The sequence below is a fragment of the Cygnus olor genome, chromosome 4 (genome assembly GCF_009769625.2).
Source record: "Cygnus olor isolate bCygOlo1 chromosome 4, bCygOlo1.pri.v2, whole genome shotgun sequence".
Classification (NCBI taxonomy): domain Eukaryota; kingdom Metazoa; phylum Chordata; class Aves; order Anseriformes; family Anatidae; genus Cygnus; species Cygnus olor.
In genome coordinates, this window is record NC_049172.1 from 27,573,279 (window position 1) to 27,596,021 (window position 22,743).

The 22,743-nt window shown below is 35.0% G+C and overlaps 1 long non-coding RNA gene across 1 annotated transcript; it reads right to left on the reverse strand.

Annotated features, from left to right (window-relative positions):
• Positions 1 to 17,310: 17,310 nt before the first annotated feature.
• LOC121069569 lies at positions 17,311 to 21,910 on the reverse strand. The gene is made up of 3 exons (XR_005819489.1): positions 21,778 to 21,910; positions 18,200 to 18,309; positions 17,311 to 17,370 (listed from the first exon to the last, which is right to left on the reverse strand). It is a non-coding gene; the product is annotated as an uncharacterized LOC121069569 (long non-coding RNA).
• Between the last annotated feature and the right edge of the window lie 833 nt (positions 21,911 to 22,743).

The following is a 22,743-nucleotide window of genomic DNA, read 5'->3' on the forward strand; positions in this document are numbered from 1 at the left end:
AGTGTATACCCATCCCAGAAGAGACCTGGAGTTAGAGAGCTGCTGAAATATATGTCACATTAAGCAGGACACCTCAGAGAGAAGGCAGGTAGAAGTGTTTTTGCAAAATCATTTCTCAGAATGGTTCAAAAGAAAAAGATAAGTGAAAAAAATGAAAAATTCCATCTGGTCTTAAATAGTCATTCAATAGATTTTATTTATTTATTTATTTATTTTCCCTCCATAGAAAATCACAGTCTTGGCAAATTCAAAGCTGTAACAAACAACTTGGACGATAGCACAGTACCTCAAGAGCTCTTACATGTGGTTGCATAGTAAAACTGCCTGAACTGCATTTGATGCAGAAGAAAAGCAGCATTTTTCAGAACTTGATTTCTTGGGGTGGAAGAGAGAAGGAAGTCACTGAGGTATATGGAGAAAATGATAGAAGGTTTTTTATTTTGGGATTTTCTGTTATTTTCCTATGGCTTTTCTTGGACATTCAGGCAGCATCCTGACAAGTGGAGGCCCTGTATATAGCCCAAATGACCAACTTTCAGCTTTGTGTTCTGGTCACTGGAGCTCCACTTTAGCAGTAATTTCAAAACCTCATGACATCAAATTATTTCGAGTAGGTTGAAGAGAAACATTTTTGGAAACTCCACCTATACCTTGCAGCCAATGTGAAATTCACATTGGAAGCTTTTTTTTTTTTTTTTTTTTAACTTTTCCATGCCTTTTTCATGCCATAATAGATCTCTTGAGAGTGCAGGAAGAAAGTAGGACCCACAAGAAAAGACAACCTATAAAAATCAGTCTTGAAACAATGGCAAGCTAAAAAGAAATTGGAAAATCCACTGCATAATGAGGAAGGAAGTAATGCAGAGGTGATTTAAAATAAAAGTTGAACATGAAAGCACAACAATGTTACATTGAACTTCCCAGTATATTTCTTTGAGGTATGTCACCATAGCCATTAGTTAGGTTTTGACCACAGCACAGTCTCTTTGATCTGAGTTTATCAAGGCAAGAATCACTTTCTTTGCACTAATTGAACAGTTTCCTCCCATGGGCACAACATAAGTCAGTAGATTTGCAGTACTATCAGTGGGATAACTTTGCTTAATAAAAGCTAACAAATACGTTCACTGAAGTGCTGGGCAGTTTGGTACTGATTCTCTTTGCTGAGGAGGTTAGAAGTTACTGAGGCCAGGTTAAGCTCTTTTCACTAGTTAGTGAACCCAGAACAATACACTAAGGTAAATGTCACCAAAAAGTGCAAGTACCAGGAATGCGGGAACATAGTGCTTTGCACGAATATCTGCATGAGTCCATTTATCATATCAAAGGACACTTCCGTTCTTAATGGCATTACAATGAGGAGAAGCTTAGTATTTAACTAAGTTCAGCAACATATAATACTTGTGGAGAATTTTTAATGCATTACTAATGCAACAGTAATTGCTAGAAATACATATGTACAGGAATCAACTGAAATTTGATTTTTTGCTTTCTATTTTTGGTTGCAATAAAATTTTCAGCTGTGATGGTAACAAAGGCCAGACATCAATATATTCTCCAAGACTCATTAAAAACATACTTCACCAACATACTTTAACCTGCTGCTGCAAGATTTACTGGGTGATGGAAAAATCTCGACTTAGCATTATAATGTTTTTTCTGCTTTGCTAACTGGGATGAATTCTGATGCTTCAAGAAGTGATCTCCAACTTTTCCATGCTAATAGGATGCTCTGAGCAGCATCTCATGTTGCTTTACCAGTCAGCCTAAGGGATCACATACATTTGAAAAGAGGAAGATGCAAGCAATATCAGAGGGTCCTGTGAGCAAACAACTGGCTATGAGTCATAGCTTGGGAATCACAGACCTAAATCCAGCAACAATATTAATGTGTTGTTGAACTGCTACTCTGAATTAACTTGGGACTTTAGTACCAGGGTCTGTTTCTCTCTTTATTGCAGAGGTGAGGATGTTGAAAAAGGCTGTGACACTCCCTTTTCATTTGTAAAGCCAGCTAAAATGCCTGCACATTCTTAATTAAAAGTGACTTTGCTGAAAATTCTAGGAAAAAAATGTTAGCAAATCTAAAAAATGGCTTGGTTTGGTCTTTCCTATTTGACAATTTCAGTCAAGAGTTAATTATTGGCAAAGATCTAGTGCTCAATGCATTACAAAAATATTATTCTACTGCCAGGTACAAGGGAGAAGCAGTATAACTTTGTCAGGGAGTATCAATTAAGTTTACTAAAAATATCTATAACTATGTGAGAGGAAGATCCTCACTCACCATATGTCAGATGACAGGGTTTTTTTGTTTGGTTGTTTTTTGTTTTGGTTTTGGTAAGCAGTACAGCAATGTAACAGCTTTTGCTTCTCAACATATATCAGAAGCAGTAGATATTTCGTGCAAATAGACATGTTTTATTCTGCATCAGAGCTGAATGCATTTGTAAAGGTAGCCCCACTATGCTTATTCTCTTTATTCCCAGTCCTTACATTTTACCATCATTAATATGCAGCAAAATTAAAGCTGTCATCCTTTCCTTAGAACTGATGCATATGCAAGGATAATGACTTCATGTATCAGTGTTGACCATCAAATTAGACTGAGATTAGTTTAGATGTAATATCTTTGTTCAGTTGACCTATGGTTGACTTAAGAAAGACCAGGAGTGAAGTGTCATAGTTTCCCGTTAAGACCAAAGAAACAAAAGTCAGATAATTATCCGTACTTTCTTGAATACTCACAACTTTCTTGATACAAAAAAAAAAAAACAAAAACAAGATGTCCAACAGATGTAAAAGGTGCCATCTTGGGAAAAAAAGCTGTATAAAACTCTTCTTAAATTTGCCTCTTATAACCCAAAGCAGCTAATGAATATTTCCCAAGACATTATGCTTTATATCCCTGATTAAATATCAATTACAGTTACACTTGCAACGTTATTATGATCCCAGTTATCTTACAAGGATTTTACAAAATTATTCAGTGTGACAAACCACTTCTTAAATTATCATTCTTGAATAATATCAAAATACCCTCATGAACCTTAAAGCATTTCTAGTCCAAGAAATGAGTATGTTATACCTCATTAGGAAACCAAATGTATTCCTTTATTTTAAAGTTGAATCTTTTTTTTTTTTTTTTTTTTTTTTAAACTACCCATAGAATTGCCAGGCTGCTACGTGTCTATTGCTACATGTCTATGGGTATATCTTTAGACACTCTATTGTTTCATAGTATTTAGAACTGAGAAGTAATGATTATGTCAAGACTACATGATGCAGTCAGCTGTGATAACAGGGGACTGAATTAAGCAGCTCCCTCAGTTAGCTTGTGTTTTGATATTCTGTTGCCTGCTTCAGCTTAATTTAGGATTCTCTGAGTATGAATACTGCATATAAAGCATTAGTTAGAGCACTTCTTCCATCACAGTTGTGTGAACTGGACTTTCTTTACATGGGAAGTGTATAGGGAGGAAGGTTTTATGGCTGGTTCTCACTCTAGTATTGAGTGTGGAAACAGCTGGAATATGCACAGTGGATATGTAATTGAGATGCATTTTTTGCAGCAGGGACCAGAGATAGGATAGGTATAACTTTCTATGCTCCTCTCTTAATTTGTCATAAAATGGAAACATATGGAACAAAGAACTATTTGGACAGCTTTGAAAGCAAAGACGTTGAAAACAAACAGAAAAACTTCATGCATATTAAATATGAAAGAATTTGGATCTAAGCAACTCAGAACATGTAAAGGGTGAGATTCTTAAGAAAATGGTGCTCTCATAGATCCCAATAAACTTACTGAGAAAGTGTCATATGTCTTCATCAAATAGACAAAGTTTAAAAATATTGCTTGAATGCAAAATAATTTGTTTATATCTAATTTATGTAATCAATATATATATAATTTACTTTAAAATAATTATATTAAAATTTCTTTTGCTGTAAATAATCATGAAGCCTTTTTTTTTTTTTCTTTCTTTCAGTGAGTAGAGGTTTGGAGACTTATTGAAGGCTCAGAAATAGTGGGTACTTGGATGTCTCTAAAAATCAGAATTTTCTTAAAGCCCTTGAACTATGTGGACTATTGGTAATGTTATGAAGTTGTTCCCACCTGATGTCTGACCAACATCTTTTTTAGAGGAATGGTTCTTTGCTGTCAGTGGAAGCATTGCTTTCAATCTACAAACCTTTGTGAAAGGTTTCTTTAAACATGAAAATGGTATTTATAGCTTTTTCTGTCATTTTTAGCGTTAGAACTTGGAGATGGAGCTACCTCATCAGAGAGGGCTCTTCTACAGCTGAGATTCATTTTTACTGAAGGCAGTGTGAGGCAGACATGAAAGAGGGCGGAATGAAAAGGTTTGTGCTCTGTCTCCCCATGATGTAGATAAATGTAGGATTGTGGTGCCTTTAGTGTTGTTGAGCCAGAACATTTCTCAATTACCAAAATCACAGAAAAAATAAAACAGATTCACTACTGGCAAAACACTGTATATAATATACAAACTATAATTTTCCCATTTTGCAAAGAGTTTTACAGTCTATCTTTCTCAGTAAGCTTTGCACAGGGAAGGCTTTCTTGAATGAGAAATCACCAGCAACGCATTATTTATGCGATTGTTTGCACACTACATATGCTACAGAAAGAAAAAAAGAAAAATACTATTGTTCCTATTGCTGTGTGCAGTCTCATTTTTAACAATGTGATAAGTTTAAACTCCCAGTGTAAAGTCCAAAAATGCTATTCTCCATCTGTTTTCTAATCTGAAGTATTATAGACTTCATATTTACTCATTAAATGTAAAGTTCCCCTTAGGTTTAAAAAGAGTGAAGTGTACTTACTGTTCAACCTATTGTTCTTACAAAAGTACATGACATTTATTCTGACAGTTTGTATACCTGCCTTGTCTGAGTAGTTCTTCATATAGAAGAATGTACAGCAAGCATGTAGGTAGAATAATCATTCAAGAATAAAAATTTTCTTCAGTCCATTAGGAAATTTGGCGATGGAAACACAAAACTAAGTCTTATTTTTAAAAGCTTGGACTGTAGAACCCCCTGAAATGCTATAACAGAAATGGTAAAATACATTTTCACAGGACAACATTTTACTTAAAAGGGAGACAATCTTTACATTATTAGAGACAATCATGAGAAACATTAATGAGTGCAGCTTATCACTAGAAACACTTCTCCAGAAGGACACATTTTAGGAGATAGAATTTTTTAAGAAGTTCCTGTATTCCACATCCTGAAGCTTGAAACTCCCCTTTGTTGCAGAACCTGGAAGGATGAATTTTATGGTAAGATAACAAACTGAGAAATGTGCCTATTTTAAGCATGCTCCATGTAAATTGTGAATTTTCATTAGTAAGTATCAATATTAATCAGCAGGTTTAAGTCTTCTGTATTTACCTGCAATAAAAATATATGCTTGTCTACAAAGGCCTAAAATTATCATTGCTTGTTTTCCCAGAAGATAGTCCCACCTGAAAAAATTATCCCACTGTATGTAATATTTTTTGTATGTACCTTTTAATTGATAACTAAATATATGTGAACATTGTTTATTTTTAAAGAATGTAGAGTGACATTCCTGTGAGCACTGTGCTATGAGTCAGTGTGTCAGGGCAGTTTCTTCAGTGGTCTAATGTTCAGTGGTTCATATCCTAGCAATGATATGCTGCAGGTGATTCCAGTCCTCATCTATGTTCTTGCCATATGTCTGCATTTCTCTCCAAGGGTATATCCATCAAAGATGCTGACAAGCAGCACTAATCAACGTGTATCAAAAAGGACTTGGTTACAGCTTTGGTATGAAGCTTGGAGTAGCTGTGTCATGGGAGGCACAGGAGATGCCTCTAGTTAGCATTTATAGCTGAATAGATACATCTGGGGAGGAAGACCTGCAATAGCTGTCTTTTGAGACCCTGAGGCTTTTTCCATAAAGGCCTGTCTGTTCCAGTAAATGAAAGTCAGTTCCAGGTGTCTCTTCATTACTGTAGTTGCTAGTCTGCAGAAAAATACATCAAGGTATTTGAATAGCAAATGATGTAGTGTTAGGAAGAACCTGATCGTTATTTCTCAAAAGAACAAAAAGCTAACAAGGTGACATTCAGACTTAATGTCTTGGGCAGACTCCACAGACTTGTGGAGTGCTAGCAATTTCAAGTTTTCCAGATAAAATCTGCAATAGACAAAGAGAAATATAAATATTATTTGAAATAGATTCTGTACATCTTCTTGTGACAAATCTGCAGTATTCTTTAAAGAGAATATTAATGCATACTTATCTACTTGTGTTTCTGTTGACTTATAAGTTTACAATAAGTTTGCAATAGACAGCCCTTAAGTGAACTAAAAGCAAGCTTCCATGCTAGGAATTTATTATAGACCTGTCAGTTCAATCTTTCTAAAAATAAAAATCTAAACTTTGGACACTAGTATAAGACTATTTTTTGTACTAGGTTTGCAAAGTATAACATGGGCTGTGGCTGGTTATTTCATTATATCAATGTTGTATATACTGCTGTTTGTCTGTGACTGTTAGTTTTTAATTTTTGCATTTTAGATATTACTTTATAAAAGGGTGATTTATAGAAAGTATTTAAATGGAAACTTAAAAAATATACCTTTTCTGCTTCATTCACATGGATGTTGTGATATATTAATATAATTGCCGTTGACTTGTCGTGTTTGGGACCTGTAGTTCTTTGATGTCCTGCTTTAAGATAATGAAGCATTTATGGGCCTGAAGGATATAGATGTGCATTTCCTTGCATGATATTTATTTGCTTTAGTTTTGTGCGCACACACATAAATACTCATATTCCTTTGCCATTTTCCAGTAATTCTGTTTTTGAAATCTCTGAGTCATATCACAGCCTGTATGGATACAAATTTGATGAAACTGCGTGATCTGAGATTATTATCTACGAAGTTCTTTCAGAAGTTGAAGTTGCTCACAATGTTACTAAAATACAACTGTATTTTCCTATAAGATCAACCAAAGTCCAGAGCTTTGCATATGAAGAAATAGGACCAGAATGAAAGTTCAGAAGCTTCAGCTACTTTTTCATGTGCATTGCTGTGTGTACGAGACCCTGGCTGTGGTGTCATGACTCTCAGCACTTCTGTTCCTATGTAGTGCCACAACAATGATAACGCAGCCTGGTTCATTGTTCCTTTTACTTCACACTTTCTTTATTATTATTATTATATAGTTTTTAGGATATTTCCGTGGAGTTCAGGGCCAAGATCAAAGAGATGGCAGGCATTTCCTTCAACAACTTCTTGTCACACATAATTTATGTCTTTTTATTCAAGTACACTCCACAGCTAGTAATGAACTGGGGACATAGTCTTTAGCCTCCTTAACAAATGAAGTATTTACATGTTTTATACAACATACGCATATAATGAAAATGTTTTTCTGTCACAATAGTTTACTGGACATGCTGTTCGGCAATTAAAATATTCATAGCTAGTTTGGAAGGATGTTAAAGTTTTCCTAGCTAATATCTCATAAAAAAAGGGGGGGGGGGGGGGAAGAACTTGAGTTGCTGTGTCTTTTTAAAGTATGGTTAATTATTGATGTCGGTCTTGATGTGGCTGAAATGATGATAGATTCTAATTTAAGTGCAGAGTCTGTTCCATACATTGACAATTTTGAAGACTTTATTGTCTCTGTGGTAAAACTAGTGAATGAAGATTCCTTCCATTTTATGGTGGAACCAACAGATGTGCTATTAGATATTAGATAAAGCTAAATAAATCAGAATTTTCTAATTAAAAAAATCTCATTGAATTTTTAAAGTCTTATTAAAAATACTTTAAAATTCTGGATCTGTTGTTTTTGAGTAAATCACCAAGATGACAGAGTCTTTGTACTAGGTTTCCTTATTTTAATGGAACCACAGCAATTATTCCTTTAAAATACTCCCCTAGAAAAACACCCAGTACAGTAGTCATGGAAGCAATTGTGAATTTGCTGATACTGAGTTCAATGTAGCTGTGGCTACAGTGCCACCAGTTCTCCAGCTGGTTATTTTATCTATGCACATTGACTTTACACATGTACATACTGGTCTCAGGTTTGGTATGAAGCTTGACATGGATATACTATTTCCAAGTACCTATTGCAAGAGTTCTTAGAACTTGGTTTCCTACCAGATTTAATGTTGAGACTTGTCTACAGACTTAGAAGTGAAAACTTTTACCATGGTTTACATGAAAGTCAAAAATGCTCTTTAAGACTTGTGAAAGATCTCTGGCACAGACTTGTGATTTAGTTCTGCTTTGGGCAATTATATGATCTCTCCTCTACACAGGTGATGTTTTTGCAAAACTTATGATAACATCTGACATGGTAATAGGTAAACAGAAGTCCTGTCTGGTTGCACAGATCTATCTTGCAAAAGAAATTGGGATAACAAGCAGACTTGGGTTCTGAAACTGCCTCCTCTAGGATTTTCATTATGAAGCTGATGGTATGTCTCAATCTATAGTTTATCTGCTAACTTGAATTTAAAGTTTGAGCTATGTTATATTTGACAGAACAATACATATGTAACAGGTGTTAAACATCATGCTTGAAAATAATGAGTATTGGCATATACTGAGTTTTTTTTTAACTCTGAAATCTATATATAGGGAGAAGTACAATTCCTCTCATTGAATTTCCTGCATACTGCTAACTTAAGTGGTAAACCTTGGAGTGATGGAAACAGATTTAGTAATGCAGCTTCTACTTAACACTAATAGGACTTTTACAGCTAATTTACTGTGCACCAACTGGAAAATATGCCACTTAATATAATCTAAATATGTATTTATAGCTTAATTATTCTCTACCATTAGACAAAATACAACATGATATAGTTCCATAACTTATTTTATATTATATTCTGTAATAATATATATGTTCTCCTTGGGAAAAATATTTCCAAAATGTTTTGATTTGGAAAAAAAAAAAAAAAAAAGCAATGAAAAAATAACTGTCTAGCTGGAAAATTTTATTTTGGAAATTAAGAAACAATTCTGAAACATATACTAAATTTGAACCTACTGGAATCATATAGAACATGTTTTCTTGCTGTAAGTAATGGAAGAGAACAGACTTTGTATCCAAAATGGCATCTCTGCCGTTTTGAAAAAAATAATCTATCCAGCTGATATACTCTGGACTTTTAACTGTGTTCAGAGTTTTGTTTTCTGAGTGATCATTGCATGGAGTGTTTGAATTCTGAATTTCATAGTTTCATAGTTGCAGTGAAAACTGGGACAGTTAGTTTTGTTTTTTTTTTTCTCTCTTTCCCAGTGTGTGTGCTTGATCAACCAAAGTCAATTTCTTAGGATATTGTAAACTCTCGTGAAATGGCCTTCAAAAAAAAAAAAAAAAAAAAAAAAAAAAGATAACGTTAAACTACTGAGGTTGTATGTAAGACTATAAAGGCCTAGATAGATACCAAGTTAATTTGGTATCTATCTTAGTACAAGCATTAGAAAAACATGTACATTAAAACAACCAAAGAAATGACAATGAAAAACACACGTGATAAGACTGGTGGATCCAGTCTGATTCAGTGAATACTCTCCATGCAGTTGATTAAATTACTTATTCTGCACTTAAACATATTGTACTCCTTATTATGTTAGAAAGAAAAGTGATTAATTGGATGAATGATTGCTCTTGGTATTTTTAATAAATGTAATACTGTGGCAATATTTTCAATGATAAACACTGCTTAGGAAATTCCAATGCTGGTGCCAAAATTTGGCAGTAAGAGTCTGATTGCGTACGCTTTCATACCTTTATTTGTATTTGCTATGATTATGGCCCTTAGGCATGATGATTTTATTTCATTTCAGATTTGATCAAATACCTTTTATATTTTGTATTAATATTTTTTTTATTTATTTTTTAATCAAAACTTGAACACTGACTCACCTTTTGCTTGGCCATAATTTCTCTCCGTGAGCAGATTACTACAGAGTTTTAAGCCAACCCCCAGACCTTCTTACCTCTTCTTAAGGCTGTCTCTGTGGTGAACTTCCATAAATTGATGCATCAGGTGGGTTAATCTTCTTAATCACAGATATCAAGTGCATTTGCTAGACATTATTTTTAATCTCTAAAAAATTGGCTAGAAACTTTGAAACCAAAACTTTTTTGACAATTTCCTGTACCTGAAGAATAGGTGACTATTGCCTGGATCTAAATAAGTTCTACCTGGAGTAATGGAGACTCTATCTGATTGACCTAAACCTGAATGTTGTTTCAGTATGGCACCTGATTCTTTATACCTTATATACCACCTTCATCACAGAGGACCATAGGGTTTTAATATTTCTAATGCAAGAATCTTTATTTTTGCTCACTTTCAGAGCTAACAGAAACTGTTACTGGAATTGGACACTATTTTCCTTGGTTCAGCTGCCCTGATACAACTCCTATCATGCATTTCAGTTTTCTGCATCATTGACTTTGGCAGTGAAAGATTTACACTTAACATCACACCTCAGAAGCTAATTTTATGAAGCAAAAATATAGTCACAAGAGTCCTCAGATATTGGATTTTGGTGTCCACAAGAGACCAACATATAGAGTATTACAGGGTCCATGTGGAAACCTTTCCCTCAAAAGTTAACGACACTTCCTTTCTTCAGAGTATTTATAGATGCAAATTATCCTCAAATTCAGCATGCTGCTGGATCTAAAATATTTCCTGGTACTATTCTCTAAGACCGGTAAGCATTTAGGATGCTAAAGAAATACATTTTAAACAACTTTTGACTCTGAAGGCTGGATATTTTCTAAGACACTTATCCCAATTTGGAAAGACATTTTGAATTACATTATCTTCCTTCTTTTTCTTCTGCTCTAAATCTAATTGTATTTGAGGGAGACTGTGATTTGTGCAGCTGAATGTATCTGTCTCAGACTTAATGAAAACACAGCTGATGATATAATGAGGAAATACTATGCAATGAAAATGGACCTAAAGAGCTTCTTTCAGTTTCCACATTATATGGGAGTAGTGGGGGTTAAGAAATCCTCCACAGTTAGTTCACCAACCAAAGGCAATTTTAAAATATTGCTTTGATGCTTAAAATTTATCTCACATCATTAGCTTTCTCTTAAGGGTGGGGGTGGGGGTAGAAATAGTCTATTACAAATATGAGTAATCAGAGTGCCATCTGCTTGAGGGACATAAACATACTATATAGCACAGTTTGTTTATGGCTTAAAACAGACAAAGCTGTATGCCAGCAAAAGAATTTGAGACTGTTTTTCTGGCAGAACACTGACTCGTAGTAATTTATCTTAATATCCTATTTATATAAGAGCTGTAACCTTAAAGCATACAAGATTAATGAAGGTTGATTTGACTGCCCGCTTTACTTCCTCTGCTTTCCACAGCATTGTAAAGGTGGCAGATTTCTAATCAAGAATCCTTGACACTTTGTCCAAACTTAGAGGTGAGAAACCTCTGTTTCTCAGAAATGATAATTACATGTAATTCCAGCCATGATCTCTTTAACTATGAGTCACAGTTAAGCCATTCATCTTTTCCACAAATCTTCCTTACAAAATGAGACCACACTGTAATAAATAGCATTTCATTACTCACAGAACTGTTTCCTCTTTTATGATTTTAGCTATGACACTGCATCAGTAGATTTAATGAAGCTACAGATGGCAACAGTTCACAGTGACACTGTCTTTATGTACTAAATAGGACACTAGATTTTTTTTTTTTTTTGAGCAAGCTTACTTGTAATTACCACTGTACTGAAGTGGTGCATTGCACTTGAAGCTCAAGCTTCTAGATACAGATCATACCCACTGAATATATTTTCTTCTGAGCCTTTAGAGGGGTCTTATATTATTAGAAGATCATGCCTCTTAAGCAGATTCTAGCTATTTTGAACCAGCGTAATGCTGGTGTTTTGTAAACTCTGGTAGTTAAGCAACCCAGTAACTGGATAAGCCTTTAAAACATCTGCCAACTGAGTCACTGCAAAAGCTGATACATAAATTACTCACATCTCTCATTGATTCTGGTCATTGCATGGATGAAGGAGCTGGTTATTTTCAGGCACAGGAAAACTGGAATCTGGACTGCAGTTCATGGGTGGGTGTACTGGGTCTGGCTGGGATGGAGTTAATTTTCTCATAGCAGCCCATATGGAGTTGTGCTTTGGGTTTGTGCCTAAAATAGTGTTGATAACTAACTCATCAGTGTTTTGGCTGTTGCTGAGCAGTACTTGCACAACTTCGAGGTTTTCGAGGTTCGTTTGTTCGTTCATTCGTTCTTTCTTTCTTTCTCTCTTTCTTTCCCTTTCTCTCTCTCTCTCTCTCTCTCTCTCTCTCTCTTTCCCTTTCTCTCTCTCTTTTTGCCCCAGTGAGTACACTGGAGTGCACAAAAATCTGGGAAAGGACACAACCAGGACAGCAGACACATATTGACCAAATGGATATGCCTTACCGTATGACCTTGTGCTCAGACAGAAAATCTCTGGGAAAGGAGTAGGAAGCAGGAGACATTTGTGATTATGGCATTTGTCCTCCCAGGTAACCATTACATGCGCTGAAGTCCTGCTCTCCAGGACACCTACCTGCTAATGAGAAACAGTGAGTGAATTCTTTAATTTGCTTTGCTTGCACATGCAGTTTGCTTCACCCATTAAACTGTATTTATCCAAACCAATGGGTTTTGAACTTCTGCTCTTCTGGTCGTCTCCCATATCACCCAGTCAAGGAATTAAGCAAGAGAATGTGTGAAGGCTTAGCTGCTAACTGAGGTCAACCCCCAAAAATGGGTATTAATATTTCTTGATGCCTTTTTCTTCTTAAATGTATTAACCTAATAAATATCCTAAATCTTTTGTAGGCTGGGATGTTTTGGAACAGGGACCTGAAAATCTGTATTTGGCTTTAGGGATACATTTTTTACTTCTGAAAAGGTGGATGAATTAGATGGTTTTGTAGCCCCAGAATGCATTATGAGTCAATTGTTCTCTCCCTTCTTTATTTGCTCCCTATCATAGTCTAAACAGATGTGGATCAAATATACTTAGGCTGAAATGTTTTACCCCATTATTTTGTGCATTTTATGCAGAAAGAGTTTATTCATCAGTGCAGGACAACAGAGAAATACTAAGAAATTCCAGTGCATGAAAGTAGTGCATGAAGAATACTTCTGTCCAAAATTGTTCAACAGGATTGTAGCTTTGGGCAGTTTCATTTCTAATCTTCTATTTTTCCATCTGTTCGTAGTCCTAAAAACTCTGGTTCTTAACACTTCAAGGACTACAATGACTACATTGTATTAATCTTACTTCTGTGTCAAGGTTTTGTTCTTGTTTCACTCTAAAACAGAGCTATGCATGAAGAGAAGAAAAAAAAATAAATATGTGACTCTCAGTTCCCTTTCCAGAAATATACCCTTCAAAATGTAAGTTGATCTAGAAACTGATAAAAACTGCTACATTACTGTTACTAAGCAGTAACTGTTGTTATGTACAATTTCGTTTCTTTTGATTGTGTGCAACTAGTTGTGTGGAATAATCACAGTTACTTGATTTCAGTATAGACTGTTTCACATTGATTATAAATTGAGATGATGTTTTTGTAAAAATTAATGTTTTTGTTTGTTTGTATGTTTCACGTAAAACGAAACCCTCGTCTTCACAGCTGCGCAGTAGATTCTTCCAAAACTCATATTAGGCCATGGCTTAATGTATTTACTAAAAAGCTTGATGCATTGGGTGAAAAAGGAAATGATAAATTATTTTCAGATGTCATCCAATTATTAAAAATTAACTTAAATTAAACAGGATATTTAGGGAATTTGAAAGGACCTAGCAAACCCAGTCAACTTGACAGAGGATGGTAAATTTCATGCAGATTAGAAACACATTGGAAGTAAAAACATTTAGCTGTAACTAACCAGGAAAGGACATGCTCATCAGTATGAATAGTTCCATTAAAACGTTTGCTTTAAGCATAGCAAATATATTTTCCCTCTACTTCTTTATTTTCAGTCTTGACTTCATGAATTGCTGCCATTAAAACAGGAAAGTTTTCATCTTTCATACCTTTCCCACAAAGGTAGAGAGGTAGAGTGAAAAGCAGGAAAGTGTTTTGTTTGAATAGCCATTGTTGTTCCTTTGTCATCATCTATGTTGTCCTAGATGTTTGCCAAAAATTCAGTAAAAGATCTAGCCTATGAAAAGACATTCAAAATCTAAGGATCAATTGACAAGGTTACAGGAAACAGATACTGGTAAAAACAGATCAATATGTAGTGAGAAAAATTGTCTGTATGAAGTATAGATGTTCAAGTCATTAAAGATGAGGTTGGCATACACAAAAAAAAAACAAACATTGCATTACAGGATTTTTTTTGTTTGTTTGTTTATTTGTTTTGCTTAAAAGAAGGTCAGTATCTCTATAGTGGCTCCAATTGTTCTTGCTTACAAATGACATTTTGCTCTTGCCAGAATACCTCTATTTAATCCTTGTTACCTTATTCTTTCCTTACCAGCTTGCCAGCTTCCCAGGCACCTAACACACTGATTGCATACACACTATGAAAACAGTTACTGTTTCTATTTAGATTGTAGAAACAGTCTTAATAGGAGGAATAATAATAATAATTATTATTATCAATATTGCTGGGTAAATAGTAATTGCATAATCCTCCTTATTTCAAAAAGCTCATAAAAAACAGGATGAAATAATTTGGCACTGTTTCTGGCTGCTTTCCTTTCCTAATGTGTAATGACTGCAGGTTGGTACTTTAATGCCACTCATTTCCATTCTCCCTGGTGACCTGCTTGTGTAGATTATTGTGACCTACTAAACACTGCTGATTCTTGCTTGCTGCATTTATAACATAAACAATAATAAATGGGCCGGACAATTGTTCCAAAGAATTGATTGAGAAACAATGATCATGCAGGTCAGATTTTATGTGTTTCTAAGGACATTGAATTAGCCAAGACGCTGAGAACCCTTTCCTCTCCAGGTTTCCGTATCCCTCACAGTTTTCCAGCTCTTTCCAAGTCTTTTGCATTTGCTCTTGTGACAGCAGGCTTTGGAATTCTGCCCTTCAGTCTGTACTCTGGGGCCAGAAGATGCACATCATTTTGGAGGTAGCAGCTTGACTTCCTTTTCCTGGGGCAGCACAGGTAACAACAGCTTAGTTTTTTGTCTAACAATCTACTTCAGAGGAAAACAGGAAAATTTTAAACCTCAGAATTGGATTACATATGCCTGAACAAACTTATGTAACTTAATTTTTTAAAAGCAAATATATTTCCATGCACCCTTTTATATGTACTCACTAAAAGTTCTAGTATACATATCTATATGCACACACACGCACTTTTTGTATTTAATAGAAATGGTGAATATAGGATTAATTTAAAAACAAGCAAACACAACTGTTCAGCCTATATAATCAATCTCCTGTACTAATATAAGGGAAGAAATATTTCAAGTCTTTTAATTAATTCATTATTATACCTTTTTTTTTTTTTTTTCTTCTTCTTCTTCTCCTTGGAGTATGCAGCTTTTCTGGAGAGACTGGGAGATGGGTTATATGAATTTTTTGTTTATTTGTTTGCTTGCTTGTTTTGTTTTTGTTTTGTTTTGTTTTGTTTGTTTGTTTGTTTTAAATCTCTCTCATGCACTGTGAATTTCCCTTTAAGATGCCATTCTTCACAAATCTTTCAGAATGTCTCATTCTCCAAGGAGTAATTAACTTTCACACCTATTTGTTGACTGTGTGTGTGCAACAAGTCTGTGAAACAGGCAGCAGAATAATGGCTGTGAGCAGTGTGTAGTGGGGAGAACTCCTTCCCCCAGGACATTAAATACGTTTGGTGGCATACTGTGTATCCTGACAACAACAACAGTAACACCTCACCATGAAAAGGAGACATACAGGTCACCCATGTCCCACTGTTAATATCTGGACTTTGTACCCAGTAATATTCTTTTTCTTCTAAGTGCTTGTATAATTGTTTTGGAATTTGTTTATTATTATAGCTTTTGTGGCTGTCTTTGGCGGTCCATTTCACATACTAATCACCATCTGTGCCAATTTATTTCCTCAATGCCTTTCATGCCTAGTCATTTCTCAGCTCAGTTTATGTTTCCCTACTTTACATTCTTCATTACCTCACTGAATAACCCATTGGTACCAGCTTTTCTGAGTACTGCTCTTTAAGTACTTTTTGGAGGCACAGGAACTGAAGGCTTTTTCTGTTAATCTCAAATTTATCAGATGGAAATGAACGTAATTTTCTTAACCTGTGTCCTTGATATTAACATATTAATTTTTCTCTCATTCTTGCAGTTTCTTCCATATTACAAAACATACCTCATGAAAGTCTAAGGTTGGAGAAAAAAAAAAAAAGGCACAAAAACGATGACAACAACAACAAAAACAGTTGCTTTAATATATTTTGCTTAATTTCTCTTATCTACTGGTTAAGGTCTTTGACTGAACTTGATGGATGCCAGAATATAAAAACCTGAGTGCTGAAGTTCTGCAAGAGCATAGGTAATGTCTTTGGACTGCCTCAGAACACCATTTTAAAATCAATTTGATTTAATTTTTTTTTTCTTTTGAGTTTGCAGAATCTTTTACATGAAAAATGAAGACTCTGGTACTAAATTTAACTGAGGATACAGTCAAATTTCTTCTTAACATGAAGCAAGAATTACCATTTTGCTTGTAGGCAAGTAACTTTTTCAAATTTGAGCACTTGATCTGTCTCCAATTTACCTTCTCATTTTTGCTTTTTATTTCTCTGTACAGTTCATTTCACTACATATGTCTTCCTATTACTTATTGCTTCTTCCTCTTCATGCCTTTTACACTTTGCCTTCTAACTCTGTTCTTCATCTAACTCTGTTCTTCATCATTTTTCCTGCTCATGTATTTCATTCAGTCTTCTTTCGCATTCTTCATTTCCTTCATATATTTCTTCTCCTCCTCTATTTCTCTATTTTCTCTGCATTTAGCACCTCTTATATTCTCTCCACCTCATTTCCACATTGGCACTATTATTCAGTTAAAACATCTCACACTAATTTTCTGTTATCCATCCACTATGTACCAGGAATATGTTTCCCCTTTCTCCAGGCTGAAGATGCTCCGTGAACTTCTTTCACCTTTGTGGGAGAGGATGAGAGTTCTCCAAGAGTACTGGTATTTTAGTGTTAGTTTAACATACTAGGAACAGTTAATCAACTTCATCCCGTGCTTTCTATGTGTAGATCCAGCTGAATGTTACTGCTGTCAATTCTTTTTCAGTTTTAGGAACAATGGAAATGACCATTTTCTGCAATCACAAACAGTAGGTATTTTATCAAGAACACTAGAGTCATCAACATACATTTCATACATTCCCATACAACAGAGGCCAAAAAGACATTCCCAAAAGACTAACAGTTTACAGAAAAGTCTGAGAGCTACAAAAAGAGATCAGGAGAGCTTCATTTTTGTTTTCCAAATGCCCTTCAAAAGTAGTCATTATTTCATAAATATCAAGGATTTTTGGTTACTGGACTATACATCAACTATAAATGGAAAACAAACCACCAGAAACTCTCTACCACCAAAACCAAAAAGAAAACAAAGAAATAAACAAACAAAACACACACAAAAAAAGTGTTTTCTTTCAGTCTAAGCTGAGAAAAAGTTATTTCCTGATGGCAGATTTATTGATTATTTTATCACTGAGTGTCAATGACAACAAAACTACTATGTGATGACCCACTTTTCAAAAGTAAGTAGAACAGGTAAGAATATAAGCCGATTTCTCATTTCTACAGTTAAAGAAATATATTGTTTTCAAAAATGTACAGTATGATATTCACCCTAATTTATGTTATACGATTACTGCTCAGCTACTACAGAAATCCATCACCATTTGAATTTGTTTATATCAGAATTCGGTCTTAATTTTGCGAGGAACCAAAGGCAAGTTTTTCACATTTTCTTTAATCCTGAACTGCAGCTGCAACTACGTAACTTGGGTTTGTTTGCAGTGTATAAGACTATAAGACTTTTTTATTAGTAGTATGAAAAGAATACTTTGTTTATCACTTTTTAAATATAAGACATACAAATATGTGGCAAGTGGCACCAAAAATCCTTGAGGAACATACATTGAATTAGACTTATTGTACTGAAGTGGCTTTATTAGCTTAGTACAAGCTGAAACTAGTAAGCGTTCCTTTTCAATGAACTTCAAGTATCTTCAAAGGTCAAGAACAATCTTTAAATGGAAGAAAAGAGAATGACATTTCATTTTTTTGGAACTGCAAAATTTATTTATTTTAGTTTAGTTTTCATAGATGTGTTAACATAGTACTTGTGTATTGAGCACTTAAACTTTGAAATCACCATGAAAGTTTTCTGCCCTTGACCTGTTTTTAGCAGTGGAGTATAGTATTCCTTAAACTTTCCACATAAAGTGACAGCTGTGCTATGCTGTCTTAGAATGAAGGTACAGAAATGGAAAAGTCTTAATTTTCACTGCTTTCTTTTCATGCAGTGACAAGCAAGATTTCTGATAAATAAAAGAAAGATCTGACACTGACACGTCATAGTCTAAAGCTTCAATTCATACAAGTCATGTATTTAAGGCATAGCAAACTCCATCATCTATACTCAATAGCTAATTCATATTGACAACAAGTTGCCATGTAAAATGAAATTCAAAAGCAAATTTTTAATTATAGAAGGACACCTTAATATTGGCTTTAGCTTGATGGTATGTCTGATCACTAACATAAGGAGACCAGATCCCTGCTTACCTGAACAACAAGGATAGTTTTGTTTGTTTGTTTGTTTGTTTGTTCTTTCCATGTCTTGTTGAACAATGAAAGAATAAGAAGATACAACATTTGCAATTTGCAACAAAGAAAAATCAGATTAGACATAAGAAAAAATACTTCACAGTGAAGTGGTTAAGCTTGCCCTGGGAGGCTGCAGAATCTCAGTCTCAAGATTTTCAGAACTTGACTGTCTGAAGCAACCTTTGAAGCAACCTTTGAAGTTAGTATTTCTAAGCAGAAGGTTGGACTGGATGATATTAAGGAGTTTGTACCAGCCTAAACTATTCTATGACAGTTACTCTAACATTGAAAGCACTTACACAGATTATGGGAATTATCCATGCTCTGTCCAAGTAGAGAAGTGAATCAGGGGCTCCCATATCCCATTGAATCTCATGTCCACAGCATCCTTGGAATCAATTTCTTTGTGTGTGCGTGTGTTTTGTTTGTTTGTTTGTTTGTTTTACCTTTACATGACCTAAGTTATTATCAGTTGAACAGCTGGATCAGAAAGGTCTTTAGAGACATCCTTTAATTATCCTCACTTTGCAGTTAATTCCTAATTAGTTCAATCCACTTTTCAGTCAGCTATTTTTTGCAGAGTCTCTCTTAAGATACCTAATTTTTTGCACAACTGGTCAAGTCAAACCACCTAAAATAATGCTACTAGTGCTGCTCTGGGTCCAACCCAGGTGACACCAAGGAGCCCCAGTAGCTTTTCTGGGAGCCTCTAGTGGTCCATGTTTCGTACTTCGGGTTCTTATTTCTCAGAAGGTATTTATATCTATTATAATATATGCACATCCTTCCCACCACCAAACATTTTATCTCTGATTTATAGCTATAAAAAAGAGAAGAAATAATGGTATTTTTCTTTTTCTTAAGGCACTTTAAACTCAGATACCATTCCTTTGGCCACATTTAGTTGCAGCTGAAAGCCATGAGCCAGATATTTTATGGGAAAGGAAAAGTACTGTGCATTACTGATAGCTTATTTGTTGTTGTTGTTTCTATTTTGAGATAACTTTATATATTGTTAAGACCATCGAGCTAAATCATTTTGACTAAGATGATGAATCTTCCTGAACTACGTTTCTCTGATACAAATAAATACCTCATGTCACCAGAAAAAAAAGGACTGGAAGAGAATTTGCTGGAAGTGTTGCAGGGTGTAATAATGCTCAGTTCCAGATAAGTCTGTGCCTCTGATTCTAGGATGTTGTTAGCTGGTGCTACTGCAGCTTCTAACAGGAAAAACCCTGCACACCACACTCCAAAACCAAACAAAACCAACCAAACAAAAAATCCCACAGCCTAATTTTTATTTTTTTCTACTTTTAGTCCCCAGTCATACAGTGGACTAAATACAGATAGGTAATTCAGAACAGCAACAGACAGACAGTGAGAGAGATTCCTCAGATGTGATTTTCAGTAAAGAAAGGTAATTTGTGAGATAAAATGACCCTCAGGAATATTATCTTCCTGTTCATGAAACAGAGTAAAACTTTTTACTATTCCCTAACTACTTAATCAGTTCTAAAATGTCCACATAAATATATTTAATATTTACTTTTTCTTTTCTCCTTATTGCTGTCAAAATATTTCATTATTTAGACATTCACATTTTGGAAATGTGAATGTTGCATGAAGGTTTTGGGGAGCTGTCACTGGTCAAACTCTTTGAATGCTTTGGGATTTAACAGCTCTCTTTGTCGTCAGCTGTATATTCTTTTAACAACTATTTAAATGGTGTTTGATGTAGCTAATGTTTCCTGTGCTGGGTATCACGCATTTCTATAGCTACATGTATATGGATTCTTTAAATTCACAAAGTCAGCAGAGAGTGAAAAAAGGAAGATCTTCCATTTTCTGTAGATGTAAAAAACAAGCATTGTAGTGCATATCTCTCCCCTGAGTTTTCAGAGAACCAAGAAGTGACCAAGTGATTGCAGGGAAATATCAGTGCCATAAAATCTGACACAGCTCACGGAGAACAGAGAAACCACCAGGACATTCACCCCCCAAAAGGGAACTGTTCATATGTGAATATTTAATGATGTATACTTTTATTCCTACGGTCAGATGTTTTGTATGCGTGACATGGGGTTTGCTTACATTTTTCACCCTCTCAGTGAAGAATATACAGCCTGAACCACCCCTGTCACAGCTTCAAGCCATTTCCTCAGGTCCTGTCATTGGTTACCAGAGAGAAGAGATCAGCGCTTGCCCCTCTGCTCCCCCTTGTGATTTCTTACTTGGTAAGAAATGCCAGATTTATTTATTTTTTATTATTTTTTTTTAGCATCATATATTCACAGTTCTGCTGATAACGACCTAATTTTAAATTCTTTACATTCTTTTACTTTCTTACTAATAGATGCCAATTTAACTACTTTCTATGAAGTAAGATTATTCTTCTGGAACTTTGAAGAAAATAACTTGTTCTTATTTTCTTTTCATCACCTAAGGTAGCTCAGAATTATACAGATTTGCCTTGACATTCTATTTCTCTTTTTCTATCACTTCTTTTTCTATCACTTTTTTTTTTCTTTTTCTATTTCTATTTTCTATCACTTTCTTACCATGAATGAAACTCCACTATGGATAGGAGCATGAAAACAAAAGAATTAAACATGATGGAAGAATGTCCTAATCCTTTTTTTGGATGTGCTCTCAAATTCCTTTATGATTTTAATTGAGGCATGAAAATCACTCATTGGCCACTTTCCCCCCAATTTAGATAATATTGTTAAGCCTCAGTATTTATGAAACACTTATTTCATATACAAAGCAAATTATATGACCATATTTTTAAATCACCACCCCCTTTTAAATTCAAATTCATGTAATTTTTCATACAGGGTAAAGATGATTCAGAGGTAACAAGTTATATAAACTCATCTAACCTTCAACAGCATGACTATGCACTTGTCCTTCACCATGCAGTCATTTTTCTCTAAACTCTTCTTTAATTTTTCAAAATCGTTTCATTGAATATTCTAGCAGCAGATTTTTTGATCCTTATCCAGTTGTGGCAAGCTAAGATGATGTTCAATGTAATCTTTTCAGCTTCCATACTTCCCTAGGCTGTCAATAAGCAGGTATATTATTGAATATCATAGCTCATCAATTCAATTTAACATACTGTTAAGGAAAGAAAGACATGAATATATTAAGTGTATCCTCTTCATATAGCTCCAGCAAGAGTTGGGGCAATAGCACATTCTTAGTGTTCAGAGAGGGGTCAGAGCTTGTTTTCACTTACAATTTTGCCACATGGGATCTAAAACAACCTGAGACACTTGAGCAATTTTTCATCTTTGGTCCTGGTGAATTTGTTCTGCCAGTACTTGGAAAGGACAAGAACAGGTATCCATTTATATAATCAAAAATATATATATTTTTTTCTTTCTATGTGAAGTGCCTGGCTGTGATGTTGAACATCATGCTTTTTATTTTGTTGCACTGAGGTTACTTGAAGAATCAGAGGCAGAGTTCCAGCACACTTTTTATTAACATGCAGGAGGACTACTACAATTTCTTTGTGTCTAAAAATAACTGGGTGCAAAGCAGGTAGAGATGAATGCATCTTTCCTGATGCTCTAAGCAGGCAGAGTGATTGTCTTTGCCTGGACTCCTAGACGTCTGGACCGAGCCCAACTCTACTCTGAAAGTAGGTGCAGCATTTCATATATCCCACTTTTTTTTTTTTTCCTTGTCAGGGATCATTAACACAGGCACAGGTCTCCCTTTGCTCTCTCGCAGCTCCAGGATTAGAGCTGACTTTCAGTAACCAGGCCTACTGGTATGTATCATGTCCATATGTCTGTCCATAAACAGCCAAGTCACTGTTTTCCTGCAGTGCACAGGTA